Source organism: Moschus berezovskii, chromosome 7 (genome assembly GCF_049115385.1).
Source record: "Moschus berezovskii isolate FMDL1 chromosome 7, NW_MosBer_1.0, whole genome shotgun sequence".
Classification (NCBI taxonomy): domain Eukaryota; kingdom Metazoa; phylum Chordata; class Mammalia; order Artiodactyla; family Moschidae; genus Moschus; species Moschus berezovskii.
This window is the reverse complement of record NC_142466.1, coordinates 31,473,689-31,497,761: the sequence shown is the minus strand read 5'-3', so window position 1 is coordinate 31,497,761 and position 24,073 is coordinate 31,473,689. Positions and strand designations below refer to the sequence as shown.

General features: G+C 40.7%; 1 protein-coding gene and 1 pseudogene across 3 annotated transcripts in view; one reads left to right on the top strand and one right to left on the bottom strand.

Annotated features, from left to right (window-relative positions):
• The first annotated feature begins 439 nt into the window (after positions 1-439).
• The window catches only part of DENND4C (DENN domain containing 4C), a 123,629-nt gene continuing 99,995 nt past the window's right edge, over positions 440-24,073 (top strand). For 2 of the 3 annotated variants that reach the window (XM_055428160.2, XM_055428158.2), the window contains exon 1: positions 440-804. The gene's annotated coding sequence lies outside the window, so the exon portion shown is untranslated. Of the gene's footprint in view, positions 805-12,955; positions 13,001-24,073 lie in introns of all 3 variants that reach the window. The other variant, XM_055428159.2, reaches the window with a different exon arrangement.
• Positions 22,226-22,476, bottom strand: LOC148777303 (cytochrome c oxidase subunit 6B1 pseudogene; annotated as a pseudogene).

The following is a 24,073-nucleotide window of genomic DNA, read 5'->3' as shown; positions in this document are numbered from 1 at the left end:
TCCGTGGAAATTCCAGCTCCCATCCCGAGAAGTAGGCTTCCCGTCCAAAGACCCGTATCCCTCTCGACAGCGTTCTCAGTGACTCTGAGCGACTCGGCGTCACTTTCCCCGCCTATGAAGAGCCCGAAAGGAGCAGCCGCCACCTGCCCGAGGCCAAGGCAATAAAGCCACACCAAACTGCGAGTCTGAGCCCCGCAGGAAGGGGTGCAAAGCGGAGCCTTGAACCTCTCCTCCCTGACTAGTTCGTGCTCGGGCTCCGCAGGACGGACGCGGAGGAGGGGCTAGCTCAGGGTGGCTGCACCGGGACCGGGCGCCCCGCGGGGGCCGCGGGCGGGGGCGGGGGGCGGGGCGCAGCGGCCCGGGGGCGGGGCTCGGGCGCTGCCCCGCCCCCGCTTTCCCCACCCCTCCCCCACGCCCGTTTCTACCGCCCCCGCAGTAGGAAAGGGAGCGGGAGTGGCGGGGAAGGAAAGTGCTGCGCTATGGAAAGGGGCGGAAGGAGGCGGAGGGAAAAAGAAAAAGGGAGCAGAAACATGGCCGTCAGCTGTCGGGGCGGCAGCGCAGCGCGCGGCGCCTAGGCACCCCGCCGCCCGCACGGAGCCGAGGCGCTCCCGGCCGTTTCCCCTGGCTGCGGGAGGCGCCCCTGGAGACCCAGCCCCGGAGCCGGCGCAGGCGCAGACCCGGCGGCGGCCGCCGGAGCCCGTCCCCCGCCCGGCTCTGCCGAGAGAGACCAGGCCCGAGGCCGGCGCTTTCATGCCCCAGGAAGGGGCTGTGCCCGGGCGGCCCTGAAGGAAGGCCGGGCAGCAGGTGAGTGTGCGGCGGAGGAAGCCTGCGCCGCGCCTCGGCCGGCCGAGCTTCCGGGCCGCGAGGGCGCTGGGCAGGGAGCGACGCGGCGGGCTGCGTCCCGACGGCCGGCCTGCGGGGGGTCCCCGGGAGGCGGGGAGTGGAGGGGCTGGCATTCCCGGCCTGGTTTCCCTGCGGTTGGCGGGGGCGGGGAGTCCCCAGGGGCCTGCGGCGCCTGACGCGGGGAGAGGCCCCGCCGGGAAGGGCCTCCCCGCGCAGCCGCCCGGGCTTCGGGGAGCCACTGTCGTGGGAGGAGGCGCGAGCGGTCCGGGCCCTGGGGACCGCCGGGGTGGGGATGGGGGGAAGCGGCGGGGAAGCGGGTTCGCGAGGGCTTCGGGCGGAGTGGGGGAAGAGCCGAGATCGGGGGTCTGGGCCCGGGGCGGGGGGAGAACTCGGGGCCGGGCAGGTGTCCCAGGTGAATTGAGGACGTCTCCTCCGCCTTACTGTGGCGGAACCTCAGGGCTTCTTTGTTGGCGATGACTTTTAGGAAAGTGACTAAACACAAATAAAACCAACTAATGAGCCCCTAATGCTGGCTCTTGTAAAGAGCTGTAACTTTTCTACATTGAAGATGCTATCATCTATCTGCCCTCCCATTCCCCCGGTTTTCCCCTTCATAGACTTTTCCCTCTGAAAGACGGTGCTTCGTCAGGATAAATAAATGACCCAATTTTTAAACAATGCGCGCCCCCGCCCCCCATTACCTGTTTGTTTAACACTGGAACATTTAGGTCAGTTACCGAAGTTACTTGTGCAGATGTGAGGGAAAGAGTCATCTCCAGTAATAAGCCCTCAGCTGTCTGTGTGTTTTTGCTTCTGAGAAATCGTCAAGCCTTGTAGTTGGGTAATTGATTTACTGAACCAGCTTAATTGTGTGCGAACTCGCGTTAAGAAGTTCTCGCTAGACCCTAATTTAAGGTAGGAGTCAGGTTTTCCCTTCCGGTCTCTTGGTTTAGAAGATGAAGGGTGTGGTAAGGAGAGAATGTTAGTGCTAAGGCGCTAAGTTTTCAATAAATGTTGCATTTCGGGTGATCGTGTATATTAAGCTTTCCGAAATTAAGGAAATTATAGGATTTTTATGTGTACACGTGACACGAGTAAAACTGAAGGAAGGAAAACTTCATCTCAGCATTGAAGGATCAGTCAGTTCAGTTCAGTTCAGTCGCTCAGTCGTGTCCGACTCTCCGCGACCCCATGAATCACAGCACGCCAGGCCTCCCTGTCCATCACCAACTCCCGAAGTTCACTCAAACTCATGTCTTTTATCAGTATTACCATGACAAAAAAAAAAAAACACCTCGCTTTTATTTTTTGCCCTGTATTACTGTTGAAAATTTGATAAACTGCTTCATGGTGTGAGACTGGAACTCAAAAATGAACTTAGATTTGTATTCATGAGGTTAATCTGCTTCTCATTTAAACTTGTTTTGACTCGTTTTTCTAGTAATGTCAAACTCGATCCACACTTGCCCCTCATTGGTATCTCCTGTGGCCATTTTGCCGAATAGTTGATTAGGATTGTATTATTTACCGATAATGTGGCAGTTCACTTTGGCAGTAGTACCTCACTTACTGTACTACTGTTTAGACTTGCATGATGGAAAAGCTATGATGTTAGAAATTTTGAAGTTGTAAGATTGGAGTCATTTACTCGTGTGTAATTTGTAAATGAGTGCATTATGTTGTTGAGAGTAAATATAGTATTTTGTAGTTTAAACTTGAACTTTCAACTGGGGAAATTGGCAGTAGAGTTGGTATGTGGAGGCTGATTTTAAAACGCAACATGTTTTAAATTACAAGGGACTGCAGTGGTGTGTGCAAGCTGTAACAATTCATAGTGCCAGATTTGGAAGGTTATTTGGTTGAGGCAGCTCTAAGGAAACATGTTAAGTATCTGCAATAAAAACCAGTTTGTAGCTATAGACAAGGGATTTTGCATGGTAAATAATAACCCAAGGAGGCACCTTTCCTCTGCCAATTGAGACCAAAACATTTCATGTTTTCATTGGAGTTTCCTGCTAAGACAGATACTGATTTTGCATTGAATTTGCTGCTCAGTTTGAAAGTTAGGTTTCAGTCTTATTCTTGCAACTTAAATACAGGTTGTAAAGTAAAAAAAGAAAGCTGCTGAGGTAGGGGCAGATTGTCTCATTTCGTCTTTTTGATTTGCAGATGGAATTTGTTTTAATTTGTATTTCCAATATAATCTATCTTCTGAAACTTAGATATTAAGGGTAAATAAGCTTTTATCGTACATGAATTAAAATTTTGTCTCCTCTATGCTGGTACCGCAAGTTGTACCTCCTCTTTTAAACTGTCAGTTTGACATACTTGTAGTAATAGGACACCTTGTTGGAACCGGAGAATCCTTTGAAAGAATTAAAACTTGGGGAATGAGTTTGTATAGTATAGCTGATATAAAATGGTAAGTCTTTAGCATCAGATTGTAGGAAATTCCAAAATCCAGTAACTTCATATTTGAAATTTAAAACTTAAATTTTAATTAATAGATTTATTTAGTGTTATTTGTGGGGGGAAATTAGGTAGTTTGTAAACTTAAAATTGTTTCTAAATTTATGTCAGTATGTAATACATATGAGTAAGTAAATGTAATAGAATTCTGTTTGTGTGATATTTGAAAACTAACATGGTGCTACATATTGCTATATTTTATGGTTTTGTGTAGTAGCAGTCCAAAGTTTACTGTCACAGTTTTATTTAACCAGTATTCTGTCTTTTTAATATTTTAGTAATTCCACTTTTTAAGTCTTAAAATAATGCTATAATGAAATCTTTTTGCTAGTATGATGGTCCAACCCACATTAAATTTTTGAAAATGTAATCATTCTTTGTACTACTTCCTTTGCAGTAAATCATGAGGGCTCTTACAATACAGTATTTGATTGAGGAATGAAAGCAAGGTGAAAACTGTAAATGTGCATCTGTGACTTGAATTCATTGGGTAGAGATCAAAATATAAATTTGTAAGTCTCTGTTACTGATTTGCTGCAAGTTTCTGTAATAATTCTGTTTTATTTTTCAATATAATAAAATTCTTAACTCTCATAGTAATATTGTGGGGCATAAATATTTCTAACTGGACCTCATTTCAGCCAAATTTAATATTTGCAAATACAGATTTATAATCATTTGACTTACGGAATAGGTTTTTTTTTATGTTTTCTTTTAAATCTTTGAAATATTTTAAAGGATTCTTTGACTCTCATTTGTCATCGTGTGTGTGGTTCCTTTGTCTCTTAATTTAGGGATGCTTAGATTCTGAAAGCATAAATGTTAGGCGTCTCTGTTGTTTAATTGCAGAAACAAGTCTCTATTAAATAGGTACTATACTATCTGCTAGCGATAAAAAGATGAATAACATACAGTCTGCCTGTTAAAGTCTAGCAGGATAAACATCCTAGTCTTGTAGACAAGCATCCACATCATGACAAACGTAGTATAGAGCAAACGGTGTTGTTGTAGCAGAGAGAAATACCTAGGTGTTTTTGGTGTGGATTAAATATAGTTTTCATAGAAGACATTTGACTTAAAACTCAAAGATCTGAAAGGCACAAAATAATGAAAGAATGTGATGGGCTTTATTAAAATGCAAGTAATTTAGTCTTGGGGCACAGGTAAATTTGAAGGGAAGTGGGGAGTAAGCTAGAGGGGTAAACAGGGACTATGTCATGAAGAATATTAAAAGTCAGATAGGAAATTAAGATCATAGACACTGTAGGGAATGGAGTCATTTAATGATTTTAAGGTGTTCAGTATCTGGCTCAATATTGAAGGATGCATTTGGGAAAGCAGCTTGAGTGAGGCTGCACGTTCATCAGCTAGAATCTTGTAGGCATCTACGTGAGAATTGAGAACAGCAGTGGTAGGGATGAAAGAAAGTGGGTAGAACTGAAAACTATGCAGCCATTTTCCTCTGCTTGAAAAGCCCTACCTCTGTACTTGCCTACTGGGCACCTGTCACACCAGCCTACTTTTAGATTCCTTCCCTCAGAGCCTTTGTGTGTACTATTCCATTTACCTGTTACTTTTCTGAGAGGTCTTTTCCATTTCTTTTCTATTCTTTCTTTTTGGCCATGCAACATGGCTTGTGGGATCTTAGTTCCCTGACCAGGTGTTGAATCCGGGCTCACAGCAGTGAAAGCGCTCAGTCTTAACCACTGGACTGCCAGGGCATTCTCCTGAGAGGTCTTTTCCAATTACACTGTCTAGTTAGATCAAGAGAGATCAGTTATTATCTTAGCATCTTGTTATTTTATTCTGCAGAGTTTAATTTTTCTTCCTTCCTCCCCTCCCTCCCTTGCTTCATATTAGTCCCTCTTACTAGTTTGGAGGTTATGTGCAATCTGATTCCTTTCTATTTTTTTTTATTTTAAACCGTGGGTCTGTTTCTGGTCTTTTCTGGTCCTTTTGTCTAAATGTCTATCCTTATACCAATACTGTATTGTCTTCATTGCTGTTTCTTTATAGCAAATCTTGCAATCAGTTAGTATTTATTTTTTACCTTTTTTTTTTCTTATCAAAATTGTTTTGGTTACTTTATATCCTTAGCATTTTCTTATAAGTTGTAGAATAAACTTGTCACTTCCTACAAAAAACCCTGATAGGGAGAATTGACATCTCAATAATAGTCTTTTGGTACTTTAATATGGCATAACTTTATTTAAATATCTTTAGTTTTCTTTTTTTTTTTCCCCAGTGTTTTATGATTTTCATTTTATAGGTCATGCTCATGTTTTGTTCAGTTTATCCTCAGGTATTTCTTGTTTTTCGATACTATTGTCAATGATACGGTACTTTAAAATTTCTTTTTCCAGTTGTTTGATAGTATATAAAAATGCAATACAAAGTTAACTTTGTAGTCTGTCTTACTAAATTAGCTTAAAATTTTTTTAAAATTTATTTTTGGCTATGCTGGGTCTTTGTTGCTTTGCGGGGGCTTTTCTCTAATTGCTGTGAGTGGGGGCTACTGTTCATTGTGTTGTGTGGGCTTCTTACTGTGGTGGCTTCTCTTGTTGCAGAGCACAGGCTCTAGGCACATGGGCTTCAGTAGTTGGCAGCACCCAGGCTCAGGAGTTGTAGCTTGATGACCCTAGAGTGCACAGGGTTGGTAGTTGTCACGCATGGGCTTAGTTGCTCTGAGGCAGGTGGAATCTTCCTGAACGAGGGATTGAACCCATGTCTCGTGCATTGGCAGTCAGATTCTCATCCATTGCACTACCAGGGAAGTCCATAAGTTAACTTTTTAGTTCTAGCAGCTTTTGTGTATATTCCTTAGGATTTTCTTTTCTTAAAATAATGTTATTTATTTAAGTTTTGGCTGTGCTGGGTCTTTGTTGTTGCACGGGCTTTTCTCTCATTGGGGAGAGTGGGGGCTACTCTTTGCTGCAGTGCGTGGGCTTCTCACTGTGGCGGCTTCTCTTGTGGAGCAGGGGCTCTGGGGCATGCGGGTTTTAGTAGTTTCAGTTCCCGGGCTCTAGAGCACAGGCTCAGTAGTTATGGTGCACAGGCTTAGTTGCTCCGTGGCATGTGGGATCAGCCTGGATCAGGGATCGAACCTGTGTCTCCGGCATTGGCAGGCAGATTCTTTACCACTGAGCCACCAGGGAAGCCCCCTTAGGATTTTCTTAGTACATAATCACAATGTCTGCAGAGAAAACCAGTTTTGCTTCTTCATTTCCAATCAGTATTCCTTTAGTTTTTTTCTTGCCTGTTTGCACTAACTAGATTAGTGATGTTCACTAGAAATAATGTAAGCCATGAGTGTAATTTTAAGTTTTCTAGTAGCTTCACACTAAGTACCAAAAACTGTCATTAAAATTAATAACATTTTTTATTCCACTGTGCCCAGAATGTTAACATGCGTAGTAGTTTCCCTAGAGTAGCCATAACAAATAACCACAGACCACGTGATTTAATTAGCAGGTTTATTCTTTCACAGTTTTGGAAAATCTTAAATCTAAAATCAAGGTGTTGGTAGGAACATGCTCCCTCTCAAGACTCAAGAAAGAATCCTTCCTTGCCTTTTACTACTTTGGTGGTTGTTGGCAAGTCATAGATATTGGACTGTTTGGATTTTCTGTTCTTAAGTCAATTTTGGTAATTTGTAAATTTAAAAAATTTAAATTTGTAAATTTAAAAAATTGTCCTTTTCATCTGTGTTGTTGAATTTATTGGCATGAAAGTGTTTGTAACTTTCTCTTGTTATTTTTTAAATGTCTAATGATGTGCGTTCTTTCATTGTAATGATCCTCATTGGTAATTTCTGCTTCCTGATTTTTTCCTGATTTAGAGGCATTGATATCTATTGCTTGTCCATTTTCAATTTTATTGATTTCTCCTCTTTTTATTTTTTCCTCTACATACTCATGATTTAATTTGCTTTTCTTTTTCTAGCATCCTAAGGTGGACACTTAGATTACTGATTGAAAAACTTTTCTAATTAGTAAAATAAGTAAAATTTAGAAAAATTTTCTTTTTTATTTTTAATTAAAATTTTTAGTCATTTACTTATTTTTTGCTCTGCTGAGTCTTTGTTGCTGTGCATGGGTTTTCTCTAGCTTCGACAAGCAGGGGCTATCCTGTAGTTCGGTGCACAGGCTTCTCATTGCAGTGGCTTCTCTTGTGGAGTTTGAGCTCTAGGGTTTGGGAGATTCTGTAGTGGCAACTTACAGACTCTAAAGTGCAGGCTCAGTGGTTGTGGCACACGGGGCTTAGTTGCCCTGTGCTTCCCAAATCAGAGATGGAACCCATGTCCCCTACATTGGCAGGCGGATTTTTAACCATCGGACCACCAGAGAAGTCCAAGAATTTCCTTTTAAACACTGCTTTAGCTGCATCTCACAAATTGATTTCTCTTATTTTCATTTGGGCTTCCCAGGTGGCACTAGTGGTAAAGAATCTGCCTGCCGGTTCAGGAGACACAAGAGACGTGGGTTCAATCCCTGGATTGGGAAGAGCTCCTGGAGTAGGAAGTGGTACCCCATTCCAGTATTCTTGCCTGGAAAATAGCATAGGCAGATAGCCTGGCAGGCTACAGTCTATACAAAGAGTCGAACACAGCTAAGAGACTGAACACACATACATTTTCATTTAGTTCAAAATACTTTCTAATTTCTCTTACAGTTTCTTTTTTGAATCATCGATTTATTGATGACGTAGAAGAGTGTTGTTTAGTTTTGAAATTTAATTCCATGTTCTGAGTGTTTTATATGGGCTTCCCTGGTGGCTCAGCGGCAAAGAATTTGCCTGCAATGCAGGAGATTCGGGTTCAATTCCTGTATCAGGAAGACCCGTGGAGGAGGAAATGGCAACCCACCTCAGTATTCTCCCCTGAAAGTTTAATGGACAAAGGAGCTACAGTCCATTTGGTCACAAAAAGTTGGACACGACTGAGCAATGACAGTGACTCTGTATGTTTTATAATATTTTCAAATTTATCCAGGCTTGTTTTATGGACCAGCATATGGTTTATCTTCGTGAATGTTCTATATGTACTTGAAGCGATTTTGGATTTGGCTGTTGTTGGAGTATTTTATAAATACTAACTGTGTGAAGTTAGTTGATAGTGTTCTTCAAATTTAAGTATCCTTCTGATTTTCTGTGTAGCTGTTGTATGAATTACTGAATGAGGAGTGTTGAATCCTCTTTAATTATGAATCTATTTTTCTTTAATTTCTGTTAGTTTTTGCTCCATGTACTTTAATGCTCTCTTGTGAGACATGTACATGTTTAGGATTGTTACGTCTTGATTATTTAACTTTTTAGTGTTATTATGAAATGTTTCTTTTTATCTCTGCTTCCAAGTCTGCCTGTTATTGGTATGGCCACTCTGGCTTTCTTGTGATTAAAATGTACATGATATATATTTTTGCATCCTTTAAAAAATACTCTAAAGAACAGTTTTACGTTTACGGAGAGTTCTCTATATCCCAGACCCAGTTTCTTAACATCTTATACTAGTATATTGTATTTGTTACAATTAAATGAACCAGTATTGACACATTAACTAAAATCTCTAGTTTATGCAGATTTCCCCAATTTTTAACTAATGTCCTTTTTTCTGTTCCAGAATCCCACCCAAATACAATTTTATTACATTTAGTTGTGTCTCCAGACTACTTTTGAGTGTAGCAGTTTCTTAGATTTTCCTTGTTGTTGATGACTATGACACATTTGCCAAGTACTGGTCGAACATTTTGTAGGGTGTCCCTCTATTGGAATTGTTCTGATTGTTTTTTTCAAGGTTAGATTGAGGTTATATGTTTTTGTGAGGAAGGTTGCAGAGATAAAGCCCCATTACAACATTTCAGGAGTACATATTATCAACATGACTTCTTTCATTTTTTAGAGAGTTAACTTTTTTCTTTTTAAAAATATTTTTATTTATTTATTTGGCTGTGCTGGTGTTAATTGTAGCATGTGGGACTTTGGCCTTCACTGCAGCGTGCATGATCTTTTAGTTGTGGCATTTGAACTCTTAGTTGCGGCAAGAGGAATCTAGTTTCCTGACCAGAGACTGAACCTGGGCTGCCTGCATTGGGAGCGTGGAGTCTCTCCCTCAGCCCCTGGACCATCCGGGAAGCACCTTGACGTGTGATTTTGCTGTCAGTCATGACTACTTGGCTGATGTAGTGTTTGTCGTCTTCTCCACTGTAAAGTTACTCTCTTCCCCACTTCCATTCTGTATTTGAAGAAGTCACTAAGCTCCTCCCACACATAAGGAGTAGGGGGTTACACACTCTTTGAGGACAGAGTATTTGCTCGAGTTATTTAGAATTTTTTGCATTGAGAAGAGTGGTCTCTTTTCCTTCATTTATTTATTCATACCAAATTGTATCAGGATGGGCTTACACATACTTATTTTATACTTTGGGTTATAATGCAGTCTTACCTTCTTGGCTCACATTGTTCTGGCCTTGGCAATTGGGAGCTCTCTTAGTTGACTTTAGTTGACTTCTGTGCTCCTTTGACACACACCCTTAAGTGTGGGTCTGCTGTTGCTCTTGTCTATTTGCATGTTTGTTAATTCTGGCGCTAAAAAAATGCTCCAGGTTCTTTTCTTTTTTTTTCATTTTGTTTTTTAAATTTTTTCTCAAAAATTTTCAACTGAAATATAATTGATTTTTAGTGTTGTATTAGTTCTCGGTGTAGATCAAAATGATTCCATTGTGTGTGTGTATATACACTGTATACATACATATAGAAATTCTTTTTCAGATTCTTTTCTCTTATATAAATTTTTACAAAATATTGATTATAGTTCCTTGTACTATACAGTAGATCCTTGTTGGTTATCTATTTTATATATTGTTGTATATAAAGTCCTTTATTTTATATTTAGTAATGTGTATATATGGAGAAGGCAATGGCAGGCCACTCCAGTACTCTTGCCTAGAAAATCCCATGAATGGAGGAGCCTGGTAGGCTGCAGTCCGTGGGGTCGCTAAGGGTCAGACACGGCTGAGCGACTTCACTTTCACTTTTCACTTTCACACATTGGAGAAGGAAATGGCAACCCACTCCAGTGTTCTTGCCTGGAGAATCCCAGGGACGGGGGAGCCTGGTGGGCTTCCGTCTATGGGGTCACACAGAGTCGGACACGACTGAAGTGACTTAGCAGCAGCAGCAGCAGCAATGTGTATATATTGGGGCTTCTCTCGTAGTTCAGACGGTAAAGAATCTGCCTGCAGTGTGGGAGACTCATGTTTGATCCCTGAGTCAGGAACAGCCCCTGGAGAAGGGGATGGCTACCCCCTCCAGTATTCTTGCCTAAAGAATTCCATGTACAGAGGAGCCCTGGTGAGCTACAGTCCATGGGATTGCAAAGAGCCGGACACAGCTGAGTGACTAATGCTTCATTTCACTTGAATTCAGTGTGTATATGCTAATCCCAAACTTCTAATGTATCCCTCCACCCCCTCTGCCACCTTTGGTAACCATAAGTTTATTTTCTGTGTCGGTGCAGGCTCATTTTGTGTAGAGGTTTCCTCTGCTTTATGAAAGTAGAGTGTTCCTATGAAACCTTTCATACGTCAGTACAGTGTAAAAGAAGCCGTTACCTTAGGACACATCTTGCTAACCGTTGTGCACAATACATTTAGATGAAGCACAGTTGCTTTTAGACACAGTTCAAAGCTATGTCAGCTTGATGCTGATATGCTGAGTGTGGTTACTGGGGAGGGAGTTTGGTTAGGCTTTTCTCCCTCCTCTACTTGGGGTGCCTGCTGCCTTTAAAACTGCTTGCTGCAAAACAAATGCCATCCTATTTTTGCTTTTCACCTCTTTCCATAAAAGTGTTTTTGTTTTGTTTTTTTTCTTCAGATTTCTTTTGGATTAGCAAAAACCAGGTGCTTATATAGGTCTTTTGTAAAAGTGAAGTGGCATAAAGCAAACTTTTGAAAAGCATGGGATACCTGTATTTCCTGTTCCAATCCTATAGTCAATCATTTTTTCAAGAAACCTTGGCTCCTTCTATTGGAAAATAGCGTTAGAAATCAAGATCTAGGTGCTAGGTGTGCCGACTGCACTGGGGTGTGCTTACTTCTAGGTCTGCTTAGTTGACTGAGCAAGGAAATATACATGTGTGTATTAACCTATTATATACCTATGTCTGTAACTCTACCTATATGTCACAATCTGTATTTATATTAAACTAAACGAGTTCATAGTGAGCGCCAACTTTAATCTGTTATTACATAGATAATTCTCCCCTTTTCTCTCTGTAAATTCCCACTTAGTGAAAAAATGTGGCTCCCACCATCTGTCATCCATTTATGTAGCTGTTCAATGACAGTATCAGAACTGTTAACCCATAGCACTGTGTGAAACCATTTTATCAGCTAGAGTGCCTGTTTGCAGTTCCTGTTGCTTTTAGACTGTACTCATTTCTAAACTCATCTTGCCCTCCACACCCCCCAACCCTCACCCCTCCAGTGAAATGGTTTCATACATTTGTAATGTTCTCATGACCTACTCCATATTCCTTCAGGGTATCCCATGACGTCCTCACTGGATTTAATAATTTTGCATACATTAAAATTCACTCTCTGTGCTCTAAAGTTCTATGAATTTTGACAAATGCTTAATGTGAGTATCTGCCGTTACAGTATCAGATTGAATAGTTTCACATGTGTAAGAATCCCACACTTCAACTCTTCAACCCTCTTTGCCAAAACCCCACAGCCCTGGAAACCGCTGAACTCTTTACTCTTTCTGTAGTTTTGACTTTTCCAGAACGTCATGTAAAAAGGATCATATAAAAAACAGCCTTTTCAGACTGGCTTCCCCTTTGCAATATGCATTTAAGGTTCCTCCAGATCTTTTTGTGGCTTGGTAGCTCATTTATCACTGAATGTATCAGGTTTTTGTTTGTTTTGTTTTTTAATCTATTCATCTATTGAAGGACTTTGCTTCCAGTTTTTGGTGATTATGACTAAAGCTGCTGTCAACATTGTATGCAGGTTTTATATGGATGTATGTTTTCAAATCAGTTGCTTAAGTACCTAGGAGTGTGATTGCTAGTACAATCACACTCCTTACAAGGAGCTTACAAGGATTGTAAGCTTATGTCTAGCTTTGTAAGAAACTGTTAAACTGTCTTTCAGAGTGGCTGTTCCATTTTACTTTCCCATGAGTAATGATTGGAAGTTTCTGTTCGGCATCCTTTTCAGCATTCAGTATTGTCAATTTTTAAAAAATTGTTAGCCATTTTAATGAAATGAAACTGAAAGTGAAAGTCGTTCAGTCACGTCTGACTCTTTGTGACTCCGCGGACTGTAGCCTGCCAGGCTCCTTTGTCCATGGAATTATTCAGGCAAGAATACTTTAATGGGTAGCCTTTTTGGTGGCTCAGACGGTAAAGCGTCTGTCTACAATGCAGGAGACCCAGCTTCGAGCCCTGGGTTGGGAAGATCCCCTGGAGAAGGAAATGGCAATCCACTCCAGTACTATTGCCTGGAAAATCCCATGGACAGAGGAGCCTGGTAGGCTACAGTCCATGGGGTCACAAAGAGTCGGACACGACTGAGCGACTTCACTTCACTTCACTCCTCCCTTCTCCTAGGGATCTTCTGAACCCAGGTCTCTCTCATTGCAGGTGGTTTCTTTACTGTCTGAGCCACCAGAGAAGCCCATTTTAAAGGTCTGTATTATTGCATCTCATTATTTCAGCTTGCATTTCTCTAATGACTAAATATGTTGACTGTTTTTTCATGTATGTATTTGCCATGTGTATGTATTCTTTGATAATGTGTGTGTGCCGATCTTTCACCCATTTCTTAATTGAGTTGTCTGTTTTCTTACTGTTTAGTTCTCTGTGTTTTTGCTGTACTTTGGATACTAGCTCTTTATCAGATATGTATTTTGCAAATATTTTATCTCGCTCTGTGGCTTGTCTTTTCATTCTCTTTGTCTTTAGCTGAGCACAGGTTTTTAGTAAAATCTACCTTGTCTGTTATTTTTCTTGAATTGTGCTTTTGGTGTTGTATCTAAAAATTCATTGCCAAACCTGAGATCACATAGAGATTTTCGCCTTTATTTTCTCTACAAGTTTTATAGTATTGCATTTTATATTTGGTCTGATTCATTTCGAATTATTCTTTATAGAAAGTATAACGTCTCAGTCTTGTTGCATACGGAAATCTAACTTTTCCACTTGCAGCTGTTGAAGCTGTCTTTTCTCCTTTGAATTGTCTTTGCTCCTTTGTCCACTCAGTCATTTTTTTAATGATATTTTTAATGCGTTTGTGTCTTTGTATTTAAAGCATATTTCCTGTAGATAGCTTAGAGTTGAGTCTTACATTTTTATATCTGGTCTAATAATTTCTGCCTTTATTTAGGAGTGTTTAGACCACTTGATAATTTGCTTTTCAAAATAGGCTTTATTGAGATATAACTTATACACCATAAAGTCACCTATTTAAAAAGTTCAGTTCTTAGAATATTTAGAGTTTTACAGCCATTGGCATAATCTTATTTAGAGTGTTTTCATCATGTTAGAAAGAAATCTTTGTCCATTCATAGTCACTATCCAGCCCTCCTTTCTCCCATCCCAGCCCTTCAGTTCAGTTCAGTCGCTCAGTCGTGTCCGACTCTCTGCGACCCCATGAATCACAGCACGCCTCCCTGTCCACCACCAACTCCTGGAGCTCACTCAAACTCATGTCCATCGAGTCGGTGATGCCATCCAGCCATCTCATTCTCTCTCGTCCCCGTCTTCTCCCACCCCCAGTCCTTCCTAGCATCAGACTCTTTTCCAGTGAGTCAACTCAAAGCATGAGTTGGCCAAAGTATTGGAGTTTCAGCTTTAGCATCAGTCCTTCCAGTGAACACCCTGGATTGATCTCCTTTAGAATGGACTGGTTGGATCTCCTTGCAGTCCAAGGGACTCTCAAGAGTCTTCTCCAGCACCACAGTTCAAAAGCATCAATTCTTCGGTGATCAGCTTTCTTCACAGTCCAACTCTCACATCCATACATGACCACGGGAAAAACCATAGCCTTGACTAGACGGACCTTGGTTGGCAAAGTAATGTCTCTGCTTTTTAATATGCTATCTATGTTGGTCATAACTTTCCTTCCAAGGAGTAAGCGTCTTTTAATTTCCTGGCTGCAATCAGCATCTGCAGTGATTTTGGAGCCCAAAAAAATAAAGTCTGACACTGTTTCCACGGTTTCCCCATCTATTTCCCATGAAGTGATGGGACCAGATGCCATGATCTTCGTTTTCTAAATGTTGAGCTTCAAGCCAAACTTTTCACCCTCCTCTTTCACTTTCATCAGGAGGCTTTTTAGTTTCTCTTCCCTTTCTGCCATAAAGGTGGTGTCATCTGCATATCTGAGGTTATTGATATTTCTGCCGGCAGTCTTGATTCCAGCTTGAGCTTCTTTCAGCCCAGCGTTTCTCATGATGTACTCTGCATATAAGTTAAATAAGCAGGGTGACAATATACAACCTTGACGTACTCCTTTTCCTATTTGGAACCAGTCTGTTGTTCCATGTCCAGTTCTAACTGTTGCTTCCTGACCTGCATACAGGTTTCTCAAGAGGCAGGTCAGGTGGTCTGGTATTCCCATCTCTTTCAGAATGTTCCATAGTTTATTGTGATCCACACAGTCAAAGGCTTTGGCATAGTCAGTGAAGCAGAAATAGAAGTTTTTCTGGAATCTCTTGCTTTCTGCATGATCCAGCGGATGTTGGCAATTTGATCTCTGGTTCCTCTGCCTTTTCTAAAACCTGCTTGAATATCTGGGAGTTCACAGTTCATGTATTGCTGAAGCCTGGCTTGGAGAATTTTGAGCATGACTTTACTAGCGTGTGAGATGAGTGCAATTGTGCGGTAGTTTGAGCATTCTTTGGCATTGCCTTTCTTTGGGATTGGAATGAAGACTGACCTTTTCCAGTCCTGTGGCCACTACTGAGTTTTCCAAATTTGCTGGTATATTGAGTGCAGCACTTTCACAGCATCATCTTTCAGGATTTGAAATAGCTCAATTGGAATTCCATCACCTCCACTAGCTTTGTTCGTAGTGATGCTCTCTAAGGCCCTCTTGACTTCACATTCCAAGATGTCTGGCTCCAGGTGAGTGATCACGCCATCATGATTATCTTCGTCGTGAAGCTCTTTTTTGTACAGTTCTTCCCCGGTGGCTCAGAGGTTAAAGTATCTGCCTCCAATGCGGGAGACCCGGGTTTGATCCCTGGGTTGGGAAGATCCCTGGAGAAGGCAATGGCAACCCACTCCAGTACTCTTGCCTGGAGAATCCCACGGACGGAGGAGCCTGGTAGGCTACAGTCCATGGGGTCGCAAAGAGTCGGACACGACTGAGTGACTTCACTTTCACTTTCACTCTGTGTATTCTTGCCACCTCTTCTTAATATCTTCTGCTTCTGTTAGGTCCATACCATTTCTGTCCTTTATCGAGCCCATCTTTGCATGAAATATTCCCTTGATATCTCTAATTTTCTTGAAAAGATCTCTTGTTTTTCCTATTCTGTTGTTTTCCTCTATTTCTTTGCATTGATCGCTGAGGAAGGCTTTCTTATCTCTCTTTGCTATTCTTTGGAACTCTGCATTCAGATACTTTTATCTTTCCTTTTCTCCTTTGCTTTTGCTTTTTTCCCAGCCCTAGGCAACCACTAATCTATTTTTTGTCTCTAGATTTGCCTATTCTGAACATTTCTTATGAATAAAGTCATATGGTATGTGATTTTTTATGACTGGCTTCATTCAGTTCAGTCACTCAGTCGTGTCCGACTCTCTGCGACCCCATGAATCACAGCACGCCAGGCCTCCCTGTCCATCACCAACTCCCGGAGTTCACCCAAACTCATGTCCATCGAGTCAGTGATGCCATCCAGCCATCTCATTCTCTGTCGTCCCCGTCTCCTCCTACCCCCAGTCCCCCCTAGCACAGGATAATATTTTTGAGGTTGATGTTGTTATATTTATCGGTATTTCCTTTAAAAAAAAATTGTGGTAAGACTTTCCTGGTGATCCAGGGACTGAGATTCCAGGCTCCCAGTACAGAAGGCTCAGGTTCGATCCCTGGTCAGGGAACTAGATCCCATGTGCCACAACTGAAAATAAGATCCTGGGCCCCACAACTAAAGATTCTGCATGCCACAGGGAAGAACAGAGATTCTGAGTGCCACAACCAAGACTTGACGCAGCCAAATAAGTAAATAAATAAGTAAAAATATTTTCTTAGAAATTATTTAAAAATTGTGTCATAACTCCTATAATGTAAAATTCATCATATTAACAACTTAAAAATCTATTAATACAATGCAGTGGCATTTACTTCATTCTCAGTGATATGCAACTGTTATTACTGTCTAGGTGCAGAATGTTTTTATCACTCTGAAAGGAAACCCTTTTCCCTTTAAGCAGTCACTTCCCATTCCCTTTCCCCCTTCCTCCTCTTCCTGACAACCACTAGTCTTGCTTTCTCTGTAGATTTGCTTCTTCTGGATATTTATTGTAAATGGAATAGTACAATGCGTGACTTCTCTGTCTGGGCTTCTTTCACTTAGCATAATGCCTTCTAGATTAATCCACGTCACAGCATGAATCAGTATTACTTCGTTCCTTGTATGGCTGAATAGTTCTCCATTGCATGGAAAGTGCACATCATGACTTGATGGACATGTGGGTTGTTTCTACATTTTGGCTGTTTTGAGTAGTGTTGCGATGAATATTTGTATCCAAGTTTTTATATGGACTTTTTTTTTCAGATTTGTTTATATTTTTTGAAATTGAGGTATAGTCTAAGTGTAGTGATTCACAAATTTTAAAACTTATCCTCCATTTATAGTTATAAAATACTGGCTATGTTCCCTGGGCTGTGTAGTGTATCCTTGTAGCATATTTATTTTATACATAGCAGCATGTACCTTTTAATCCCCAGCCCGTATCTTGTCCCTCCCCACTTCCCTCTTCCTGTTGGTCACCACTAGTTTGTTCTGCCAGTCTGTGAGTCTGTTTCTTTTCTGTTACATTCACTAGTTGGTTTTGTTTTTTAGATTGCACGTATAATACCATACAGAATTTGTCTTTCTCTCACTTGTTTCACTAAACCTGATATCCTCAAGTCTATCCACATTGTTACAAATGGCGAAATTCATTCTTCTTACAGAGTTAAGTAGTATTCCATTTTGTGTATGTATACATGTATCATCCATTGGTGGACATTTAGGTTGCTTACATACCTTGGCTATCAAAAATGATACCGCTGAAAACATTGGGGTGCATATATCTTTTCAAATTAGGGGTTTCCTTTTTTCCCCCCAAGTATTTGCCCAGCAGTGGAATTGCTGGGTTATATGGTAGTTGTATTTTAGTTTTTTGAGGAACTGCCGTACTGTTCTCCACAGTGGAGGCACCAATTTACACTGCCACCAACAGTGCAATTCCCTTTTTTCCACATCCTTACCAGCACTTGTTATTTGTGTTCTTTTTGAAGCTAGCCATTCTGACATGTGTGAGGTCATATCTCATTGTGGTTTTGATTTGCATTTCTCTGATGACTAGCAGTGTTGAGCATCCTTTCAAGTATTATGGACATACATTTTCATTTGTCTTGGTATAGGCTGCTTGCTGCTGCTGCTGCTGCTAAGTCACTTCAGTCGTGTCCGACTCTGTGTGACCCCATAGATGGAAGCCCACCAGGCTCCTTTAGTGAAATTATTGATATGGTTGGGTTTGCATGTATAATCTTGCTATCTGTTTTTAATGTCTTGTTATTTGTTTCTTTTTGGATTGAGTCTATTTTAGTATTCCATTTATCGTGACATTGATTTATTAACTATACATCCTTTTTTTTAAGTAGTTGGCTTAAAATTTATTACATGCATCTTTAGCTTTCAATAGTTTACCTTCAAATACTGGAGAAGGAAATGGCAGCCCGCTCCAGTGTTCTTGCCTGGAGAATCCCAGGGACGGGGGAGCCTGGTGGGCTTCCGTCTATGGGGTCACACAGAGTCGGACACGACTGAAGTGACGCAGCAGCAGCAGCAGCAGCAGCAGCAGTTTACCTTCAAATAGTATTATACTACTTCATGTGCAACCTAGGATTTTTAATTTTGTATATTTCATTCTCTTCCATTTTTTTTATTCATCAAAATAGGATAATATTAGTTACACCTTTTTGGGTTTTTAGGAGTATGAAATGAGATAATGCATGTAAAATATTTAGAGTATAGCTCATGCTTTTATTTATTTTGAGAATAATAGACGATGACTAAGCGACTTCGCTTTCACTTTTCACTTTCACACATTGGAGAAGGAAATGGCAACCCACTCCAGTGTTCTTGCCTGGAGAATCCCAGGGACAGGGGAGCCTGGTGGGCTTCTGTCTATGGGGTCACACAGAGTCGGACACGATTGAAGTGACTTAGCAGCAGCAACAGCAACTTCACTTGAAGTTCTTGAATCTGCATATTGCAAGTTTCTTTTCTAGTTTGCCTCAGCTACCCATTTCCATGATCACACCCAAGATTATTGGTTCTCAGTTCTGACTATATATTACGGTTACCTGGGCATCTTAAAAATTTTTGATGGGAGAGTGCCACCCTCAGAAATTCTTATTTCCTTGGTCTGATTTTTTTTTTTAAGTATTCTAGCAGACTCCACTGTATAGTTAGAATAGAGAACTATTGCCCTAGGCTTTATCATCATCATGTATAACTTAAAATATTTTCAGCATCTAATTCTGACTTCTATCTCTCTTTTGCTAGCTTGTACTTTAATAACCTGTTTTGATATTTCTTTGGAGAAGGAAATGGCAACCCACTCCAGTATTCTTGCCTGGGAAATCCCATGGACGGAGGAGCCTGGCGGACTACATACAGTCCATGGGGTTGCAAAGAGTCAGACACGACTGAGCAACTTCACTTTGATGTTTCTTGGATTCTATCCAGACCACCAGGCCATTGTTCACACCACTTTTTCACTGTCCCTCATCCCCCTGATATAGTAACTTCTTTCCTTACCCGATTACATTGATTCATTGAAAAAATAAAGTTAGCCTACTAATGTCCTGTACTATTTTGTGAGGTCAGGTTACCATCTCTTGTTTCTTGCTTCCTTCCCTGTAATTAGGGTAAAACTTCAGCACCGATAAAACACAATTCTTTGCAAACTTTGTGTTCCCTTAAACCTGAGCAGCAAAGTGTGCCTAGAGAAAACAAACGGCAGTGCTGTCTCTCTTTAAACTTACGGCCACAAATGCCATCAGCGTTACGTAGTCATTTACGCTTCTGCTTTTATTACTTGAGTACTTAATCTCTTTTCTTCCTTTACTTTTTTCTCTCTCTACTGCATCCTCCATCTGTGCTGCATCTCCTCAGCTACTTAAGGGTTTAGCTTCCGCTGTTATCTTTTGTCTCCCCTGCATCATCCTTCTTTCCTTCTGAATCATATTTGCAAGCATATAAACATGCTGTAACATCTCAAATCTCTCTCGCTGTCACATATACACACACACCCCTTTGTGTTTCATTTATAGCAAAATTTGTTGAAAAGACTTGGTCGTATTGTCTCTTTTCTTTCTTTGCATTTTCTCTCCAACTTACTTGAGGCTGACTTCTCCATCTTCACCACCTAAACCCGCTCTAGTCAGTGTTGTCAGTCTTAAAGCTACTCTACCTATCATCAACATTTGACACGATTGATCAGTCAGTCACTGCTTTTGGAATAATCTCACTTGGTTTTCTGGATGCCGTATCATCCTGATTCTTTTCTGATTTATGGCAGTTCCTTCTCAGTCAGTTGTGTTTTCTAGCTTCTCTTCCCTACAGTAAAGTTGGAATGCCCTAGGCTTAGGCCTTATACCTTTTCTACATCCGTATAGATATCTTACTTAATATTGTGATTGTTAGTATCATCAGTTCCCTGCTGACTGTAGCCTTGATATTTTTAGCAGACTCCACACTGTGTTGGACTGCTTTCTCTATTTGTATGTTTTAGTAGGCATCTGAAACTTAACTTGTCTGATACAGAATTTGGGTTTATTTACTCAAACTTACTCTTTTCTCAGGCTCTCAGTACATGGCATCAGCCATTCACTGACTCAGTTAGGCCACAAATTGGTTGTCCTTAGTTTCCTTAGTTTCTGTTTTGCTTCTTACCTCCAGTTCATCAGTAGCAGTTTTACCTTTAATCTGTATCTCAGATCTTGCCATCTCTTATCACTCCTTTCTATAATGTAAGTCATTATTATCTCTTGCTGGACTGCTGAAGTTACCTTCTAACTGCCTTCCCTGCTTCTACTCTATTCTCCCTCTTGTACAGCAGCTGCTGTGATTTTTTTCAAAAGACATAAATAATAGCAGATCACCCTCATCTGGAGGCTGCTAGTCGCTTCCCAGCACACTTAGAGTAAAATCTAAAGACCTTACCTAACTTGAAAGGTGCTGTACGATTTCCCCCTTCACTGAACTCATCTTTCAGTACTCCCTAAGTGCCAGAGCCATCTCCTTGCTGTTCCTCAAAGATCAAGGTATTGACCTGCCCTCAGACTTTTTTTATTTATTTTTCCTTGCAGTGTTTTCTATCATCATATGATTTACTCTTTCCTATTACTTCAACATTAAAAAGCAGAGACATTACTTTGCCAACCAAGGTCCGTCTAGTCAAGGCTATGGTTTTTCCCGTGGTCATGTATGGATGTGAGAGTTGGACTGTGAAGAAAGCTGATCGCCGAAGAATTGATGCTTTTGAACTGTGGTGCTGGAGAAGACTCTTGAGAGTCCCTTGGACTGCAAGGAGATCCAACCAGTCCATTCTAAAGGAGATCAATCCAGGGTGTTCATTGGAAGGACTGATGCTAAAGCTGAAACTCCAATACTTTGGCCAACTCATGTGTCGAGTTGACTCACTGGAAAAGAATCTGACGCTAGGAAGGACTGGGGGTGGGAGAAGACGGGGACGACAGAGAATGCGATGGCTGGATGGCATCACCGACTCGATGGACATGAGTTTGAGTGAACTCCGGGAGTTGGTGATGGACAGGGAGGCCTGGCGTGCTGTGATTCATGGGGTCGCACAAAGAGTCGGACACGACTGAGCAACTGAACTGAACTGAATTACTTCAACCTCTGCTCAGATTTTTTACTTCCTTACTTCTTCAAAGAGATCTTCCTTGATTGTACTATAAAAAGCATTTCAATATAAGCACTTCATATAAACACTTCAATATAATTTCCTTACTCTATTTTGCTTTATTTTTTATTCATAGCATGTTTGCTTTCTAAAATTATTTGTAAGTCTATACTTGTTTACTGACTATTTCCCAACTGTAATGTAAGTGCCATAAAGATGTGGCCTTTTGTATTTTCATTGCTTTAATTCCCCTCATTTAGAACAAGGACTGAGACTCAGTCATAGGTTGTTAATATACCAGCAGTGATTGTTTTGCAAACATAAAAGCTCCTTCCCGTTAGCCACAAAACTGTAAAATAATTATGAATAATCTTAACAAACAATCTGGAGGACATGGATGTAGAAAATCATGAGACTTTATTTACAGGCTTCAGTTCAGTTCAGTCGCTCACAGCAACAAAAAAAGAGCTGAATAAAAAGGAAAGCCATACCATACTCACTTGACTGGAGAACTTAATGTAAGGATGCTTGTTTTCCTTAAACCTGTGTTTTAGACCTGTTCGTAACAAAGATCTCTACTTTCTTCCTCCCAAAACTTGAGAAGCTTGGATGAATAAACCTGGAATTTTTTTTTTTTTTCACTTTTCCAACGAGTATTTATTCTTAGTTAAGCCATGATTCAGGATCCCAGGGTGGGGATCAACCCAGGTGCCCCTTCATTGCCCTGAGAAGTGGGGAGGACAGAAGGGGTGAGGAGGAGCCAGTTCAGATATTCCCAGGAAACTTGCCTTCTGCCTGGAGAACATCCCAGACTGATAGCCAGGATATAGGGTGGAGGGACTTGTATACAAACCAGTATCATTCACACATGGGGACATCACCCCCTTGAGCTGGCATTGCCTTCTCATAGCTGTGAAAGTCCAGTTCTGCCAGCAGTTCCTGGTCTGGTTCTGTTTGGAGAAGCGGCTGTTAAAAGGAGCAGGCTGGTAGTTTTTCATTTTGATGTTTTCTGCCATAGAGCTGGCTCCTAAAGTTACCCTGAAGCCACTATGTGATCCTTACCAAAGATGCCAGTCGTTTTTAAAATGGATAAGTTTTTAAAAAAGGTGAAGAGGGAGTTTATGTACCAGATCAAAAAACATGCAGAACTGTTACAATTAACTGTGGGTGGTATATTAGCTTGGAAGTTGGCTAAAGAAGTTAGACTTTTTTTTTTAGGATTATATGGAATTTTAGCGTATATGATTTTATTATTTAGTATATAGATAAAAGTGAGAAAAGCATGTAAGTTAACCTTTCCATTATAAGTAGATGACAGGATTATAAATGCTGTAGAGCATTTGTAAAACTGTGATACCCTGTAGATATATTTGAGGTATGTGGAGCTCTTACAGTTTGGGATCTAATTAACTATGCCTTTAGGCCATCTTCTGTTTCATAAACTATTTCCCTCACTCCTTGACAACTTTAATTTTTTGATCTCATAGTGTGTTTACCTCTCTTCCTCTTAATTTGTTATTATTTCCACTGTGTATTTAGTAGTCAAATGAACTTAATAGAATTTTTTTATAAGCTGTCATTAAATAGACTGTGAATGAGACTGAAATGCATTAAGCATATATGTTTTGCTGCTTTGTGATACCTATTGCCGTTCTTTTTTAAAATGTATATATTTGGCTGTTTTGAGTCTTGGTTGCAGTGCACAGGCTCAGTTGCCCTGTGGCACGTGGAATTTTCCTGGACCAGGGATTGAACCCATGTCTGCTGCAATTGGCAGGAGAATTCTTAATGACTGGACCATCAGGGAAATTCATATCTATCTTTTTGAATCAGTGCTTTTGTTTTCTTCCAATAAATACCCAGGAGTAGAATTGCCGGATTGTTATGACAGTTTTATTTTTAATTTTTTGAGGAATGTCCATATTGTTTTCCATACCAGTTTCCTGTTAAGTAGCTGGTCTGTTTTCTTGATTGTTTCCTTTATTGTGCAAAAGTTTTTTAGTTTGATGCAGTCCCAATTGTTTATTTTGTTCCCTTGCCTGAGGAGATATATCCAAAAAAATATTACCAAGATTGTTGTTAAATAGTGTACTGCCTACATTTTATTCTAGAAGTTTTATGGTTTCAGGTTTTATATTTAAGTCTTTAATCCATTTTGAACTTATTTTTGTGCATGCTGTGAGAAAGTAGTTCAGTTTGTTTCTTTTGCATGTAACTTTCTAGTTTCCCAGCACCATTTATTGAAGAGGCTGTGTTTTCTCCACTGTATATTCTTGACTCCTTTGTCATAGATTAATTGCCCATAAAAATAGATTAGTTTTGGCACACTTTATTCTATTTCATTGATCTGTGTATCTGTGTTTGTGCCAGTGCCATACTGTTTTGATTGCTGTAGCTTTATAGTATAGTTTGAAATCAGCTCATGTGGTACCTTCAGCTTTGTCTTCCTTTCTCAAGATTGTTTTGGCTTCCTTTCTCAAGATTTGGATTTTTTGTGTTTCCATGCAAATTTAAGAATTATTTGTTTTAGTTCTGTGAAATATGCCATTGATATTTTGATAGAGACTAGCATGAATCTGTAGATTGCCTTGGGTAGTACAACATTAGTTCGTC